This window comes from Elephantulus edwardii, unplaced genomic scaffold (genome assembly GCF_000299155.1).
Source record: "Elephantulus edwardii isolate Elephantulus edwardi_28Jun2011 unplaced genomic scaffold, EleEdw1.0 scaffold00061, whole genome shotgun sequence".
Classification (NCBI taxonomy): Eukaryota; Metazoa; Chordata; class Mammalia; order Macroscelidea; family Macroscelididae; genus Elephantulus; species Elephantulus edwardii.
In genome coordinates, this window is record NW_006399811.1 from 14,307,514 (window position 1) to 14,313,642 (window position 6,129).

A 6,129-nucleotide genomic window follows, 5' to 3' on the forward strand; every position below is an offset into this window, starting at 1 on the left:
CACACAAAATAATAAAAAAAAAAATGAAAAAAAAATTCCCACTTTAGTGTTTGGCATGAGTCTAGAATCCATATTGAACTCTGTCTTTTCTAATAGCAGTTCCTCTAACTTTGATGCTGCTCGCTGTGTGAATAATAACTTGAGAGAGAGCATCTCTTGAGTTCATGCATCCAATCCTTATCTGAGGACTACCTGCTCCTTTCTAGAGAACTGGCCATCTGTCTGAAGCAGAATGAACGGAAACATCAAGGCCATGGCCTTGGGAGCCTAGCCAGACCCATGGGCATCCACAGCTAAGACACACAGCTCATTTGGCCCAAGGCCATCTTTGTTTGGACACCGTACTTAAGGGGCTTCCACTGAGGCATGTGCCACCCTCTCATATGTCACTTCATGGGGCCAACTCAGCTTGCTCCTTCATGCCCCTACCTCTTCTTTGACTCCTACATGGTGTCTGTCCCCCTCCTGGGACACCAGCCTGAGATCCCTGGGTTTTTCCCATGAAGGTCCCTCACAGCTGGTGTTTCTGCGAGAGGCAATCTATTAGTTCATTTTCTTTACCTACTATAATTTGTTCCTTCCCTGGAACTCCAGCCCAAGATCCCTGGGTTTTCCCATAAAGTTCTCTCACAGTTGGTGTTTCTCCCCACCCTCATTCATTTTATTAGTTCAACAGAACAGTTGAGGGATTCTTTGTATTAAGACTGATTTCATAGGATGAATCTATAAGGCCTTTCCAGTGTCTATGTCTACATTGGACACTGAAGACACTACCATGGTCACTTCATTCCTAAGGTTTCTCTGTTGTGTAAACTCTGCAAGGTTCGTTATCCACTAACAGGCTGTCCCACGTGGATGTATTCCTGTTAGTAGTCAACTGATGTTTACTGAGGTGGCAGCTGAGACTAAAGGCATCTGCATAGTCACTGTATTAATTAACAGGACTTTTCTCCTGCTCTCCTTTGTTTACACTGCCTCTACGAATAAACTATCTTACTATCCCATCTGTGTGAGGGTGGGGCATTATTAATTTTTTTAGATAGGACTATGCTAAATTAAGTGGCCACCTTTATAAGTAGCTCCTGTACACTACACTCTTTCACCCATGTGCCCCAAGAGAAACATTGCTTTTCCCTGAGGACTAGCAGGTGCAGAATGTCACAATCTATTCCCAAATGGCCTTTCCACTGTAGCCAAACAGATGCAAATTGTTATAATTTATACCCAAAGTGTCTTGCTACATAGCATCCCTGGAAACAGGAATGATTGGTAAAGTGTTTTTCTTAAACAGTGAGTTACCAAAAAAACCAACCCCCTCGAAGAAAAAAAAAACCACAAACACACAAAACCAAAACTAGTCCTGTCATAATCCTGTAATAAACTGAAGAGCATGTATACTTGAATTATGCATCCATAGTCAATTATGTAAACTCGCATAACAGCTATCCACCTCAAAAACTCTAAAAAAAATGGCCAACTGTCTAGAGGATTTTCAAAGGCTTTTAATTGCACAAGAGGAGATTGCTTATCTTTCTCCCACAGAGATGCTAGTATACTGACTTGAACTGCTGGAGAGGTGCCACCTTTAGGATAGCAGTGCAAATTCCTACAGACTAGGTCACCATTAAAAGTGTCAACAATTTCATCTTACTTGGATCCACAATCAATACACTTGATACCAGCTGTCAGGAGATCAGGAGATGTACTGCACTAGGAAAGTCTGCCTGTAGTCAGGGAAATGTCCAAACTATTGAGGAGCAATGATGTCTATTTGAGGGCTAAGATGCTCCTGATTCAGGCCGTGGTCTTTTCAGTCACTTACTATGCACCTGAGAGCTGGACTCTCAGATAAATGAATAAGGATGACAGAAGAAGAATTGATGTTTTTGAGCAGTGGTTTTGGAGAAGAGTATTGAATATCCCATGGACTGCCAAAAAGAACAGATAAGTCTTAGAGAAGATGCAGCCGGCATGTTCCTTGGAGGCAAAGATGATAAGGCTCCATTTCACATATTTTGGACACGTTGCTGGGAGAGGCTATTCCTTGAAAAGGGCCATCATGCTTGGAAAAGTGGAAAGGCACTGCAAGAGACGAAGACTCTCATCAAGGTGGATTGATACAGTGACTACAGCAATGGGCTGGAGTGTGTCACAGATTGTGAGGGTAGCACAGGATAGGACAGGATTCAGATCTGTCCAGGGAGAGCTCTGGTGGCTTACTGGTAAGGAACAGCACTGCCATCCCTAAGGCACACAGTTCGAATCCAGAAGCTTTCTCCATGAGAAAAATATAGGAAATCTCCCATGTGATTTACTGCCTCTGAAAACCCACGGGAGGGTCAGCTATGAGTTGGTTTCAGCTCAAAGGTACACAGCAACAACAAGGTCACCAGATCTTCCTATTACCTACCTATCCCTTCTCAGAAAAGCTCTCTGGTGGTGTAGTGCATACAGTTCAGAGTCCCCACATATTTCATGGGAGAAACAGTCTTTTCTCCTAATGATTTACAACCTCAGACTCATGGTAGAGGGTCACTAAGAGTCAGAATCAACTCTACAGCAGTGCACATCACTTCCAAATTTCTGCTTTCAGATATCTCACTTTTGATTGCCCTGATGTCCTTCAGCCAATTAAGGCCTCATAACTTAATTTCTGCTAGAAATGCAAAATGTTTTCTTCCTCACTATTCAGCAGAGCAGCCATCTTCACTTTGCAAATTAAAACACCTTCTAGTATAGACCATCTTTTCCTTCAATAGACCTCTTTTACATTTACCTTAAATTATGTTACTCTACGACAGTATGAAGGACAGGACCACTCTCATTCATCAGCAGGCTCACATAACAGAATTGTCTTTGAACCCCAGAGGTGGACCCACAGGTGGACAAGCACACCAGCGTCTTGAGGTGGTGTAGAGTTCAAGTATGCTCCAGTGTGAAGATCACTCTGCCTGAAGCAAGGAGGAGATGAAATTACCATATCCTATAATCCAAGGAATGGGGGGAGAGTGCAAAAATGATCCACTTGAGTGAATGGGCACATGCAAAGTATCTGTTACTGAAAAGAGAGAATTATATTTAAGACTTACATCTGAACCCTCCAGTTGCATTTGCTAACTGCACTCCCTAGAACAGTGACCCAATTTAGTAGTATCCCTTTCCTAAGCCAATAGCCTCAACCAGAATTGACATCTCTACCTGAGCAGCCCTCAGATCATCTTAACACACGTCTTCCATCATTTGCTCTTTTCCTTATCTATAGAGAAAAATGCTTGCTAGGAGGCCTTCTATCACAATCATTCAACATGACCGGTAAGGTGGTGGGGGATGGAGAAGCTGGGGAAGAGAGGCTCTTTTCAACAAGACAGGAAAGTGTCTTAGCTTCCTGTTATTATAATAGAAATACCACAAGTGTGTGGCTTTAAAGAACAAACATTTGTGTTCTCAAAATTTAGGAGACAGTTGTTGTTAAGTGCCATCGAGTGGAGTATAACTTGTAGCGACCCTAACTCTGTCCTATCCTATGCCATCCTTATCATTTCTGACATACTCGAGCCCTTTGTAGCAGTCACTGTGTCAATCTATCTTGTTGAGGGTTTTCCTTTCCTTCACTGATCATCTGACCTTTCCAAGCATGATGTCATTTTCCAAGGAATACCCTCCTTCTGGCAACATGGCCAAAGTATGTGAGATGAAGCTTTGTCATCTTTGCCTCCAAAGAATACTCTGGATGCATTTTCTCTTCACCACCACTACAGTTCAAATGAATCACTTCTTCTTCCATCATCCTTATTCATTGTCCAGCTCTCAAATGTCTAGCAAGTGACCATGACTTAAATCAAGTGCACTTTAGTCTTGAAACGAACATCTTAACATTGTTGCTTCTTAGCAGATTTTCACAATACACCACATCTTTTGATTGGTTGACTGCTGGTACCAAGAATTTTGACTGTGGATGAAATCATTGACAACTTCAATCTTTTCTCCACCTCTCATGATGTTGACTGTTGAGCCAGTGACAGAGGTTTTTATTTTCTTGATGCTGAGATGTAACTGATATTGAATACTGTAGTCTTTGATCTTTGGAAGCAAGCAAATACTGAGTTGCATATAGAGGCTGCAAAACAAGAGCGAACTAGAGCAGGTTTAAGGAGGTATTTGCATTTTTCTAACTTGAGCAAATGAAGGTTTACTGAAGTGGGGAAGTGTAGGAAAAAGAACATAGATAAGAAAGAAAAACAGACTCTGCTTCTTTCCTTTCCCCCCTTTTTCCTTTTCTTTCCAATGCCAGCATCAAAGCACAGGTATATTTAGCCTAGGCCTGAAGAACGGATGCACAGGGCAAGGGCTTGGTAGGCACAGTACATAATTGTAGGCTTCTAACGGTTGTCTTAGTTTTTTTTATAAAAGATGGCTAGAAGGTTTTACTTTGCATATATTTAATATTCTTTGTGGTATTGGTTTAAGTTTGCTTCTTGCTTTCAAACAACGGCAAACATTTATAAACTTGTCTAAAAACTTATTTATGAAACAGTCCCCCATCAATCTCTCTACACACAAAAAATAATAATTTCCATTGCCTCCATTTTCTAACCAAATTTCAGAGGTGGGGGGAAAGGTAGCCTTTATTTACTTTTTACCTTGGTGCACAAATTTTTCTTTTCCAATGTAGAAAGTCAGTCCTCTATATTATCAGCCTCCTTTTGCTTATAAAGGTCTATAAAAATACATTAAGTATGCTTTCATATATATCCTTTGGTTTAATAATCTAGTTTATTAGAAATAAAAAATAGTAATATACGTAGATATGCATACTATGTTAACCTTGCAGGAGCACAATATTCATATCACAGTGATGTCCTTGACAAAGTAACTCTCCTGGGTATGTAACAGTCTTCCTTTGTTTTGCAGATCTGAGAGTTCACATTGTTTCAGAGAGACTGACATATTTGTCCTCTGGGAGAAGAGCACCAAATTTCACATTTAACTTTTCATCAGCATTATTAGGACCCAAGCATTTAATTTCTTCCACAAAGAAGTTGACCTCATGATGCACATTCATTGCTGCCTCCACATCTGTTTTTTTGCCAGTACTGTGCCATCTGACTGTTTATCTACTTTAGTGTGCTGGGGAGAAATAGGTTAAAGAAGGAAATGACTGTGACCAAGAGAAAGGCTAGTACAGTTGGGCAGACAGAGGTTCTCTTTTGAACCTTTTAGATGAGACACTCAAGTGGGATTGTGGAAAATGCAGCCCAGAGTTGAAAGGAGAAACTGAAATAGAGATATAAACTTGGGAATCTTTAATATTCATCGAACCTACTGCCATGGAATAGATTCTGATTTATAGAGACTCTGTAAGGGAGGGTTGAATGGCCCCGAAGGGTTTCCAGGACTGTAAATCTTTAGAGAAGATGACTGCCTCATCTTTCTATCATGAACTGAGTTCAGAAAAGGACTTTTTGGATATCAGCTGCGTTCTCTAGCCACTGTGTAACCATCTCCCTTTAACAAAGCACGAATAGATGGATATGGCCACCTTAACATTAATGAGAGCTTCATCATGTTGTACTGGCCTTCTTCATTACATTTCCAAGACCAGAGACTAGTCTTACTTGTCCTTGAGTTCTCACATGGAGCTCAGAAGCAATCAAAACTTTGTATGATGGATATATGCATGAGGTCTACTCATACTTACCTTCAACAGAAGAGCCATAGTGTAATAACTTAAATCCTTTAAGAAGGACTGTTTTGTGTTTTTAAAATATGCAAAACTGTCTTGGGGTTTTTTTAAGAATTTCCCCCCCCCTCAGGCATTGTTGTTGTCATTGTTAAGTGTCGTCGAGTCATAGATGACTCATAGCGACCCTATGAACAAAAGACCTGGACACTTGTATAACTTTCATCCAGTTCATAAGGTTTCCGGAGGCAAGCTATTTCGGAAGTGGATGCCACTCCTGCTTCCAAAGCTTGTTTTAATCGGGGGGCTCCACCAAACATTGTCCACCATGGGTAATCATGGGTAATTCTCACATTTGACACATTAGTGTCACAGTGTTCAGCTTCACAGCAACCACGAGTTACCTCTGTACAGCAAGTGGACAGACCAGGGCTATATGGCCTAGAAGA

General features: G+C 41.1%; 1 pseudogene; it reads right to left on the reverse strand.

Moving 5' to 3' along the window:
* Positions 1-4,819: 4,819 nt before the first annotated feature.
* LOC102849608 lies at positions 4,820-5,062 on the reverse strand (annotated as a pseudogene).
* Between the last annotated feature and the right edge of the window lie 1,067 nt (positions 5,063-6,129).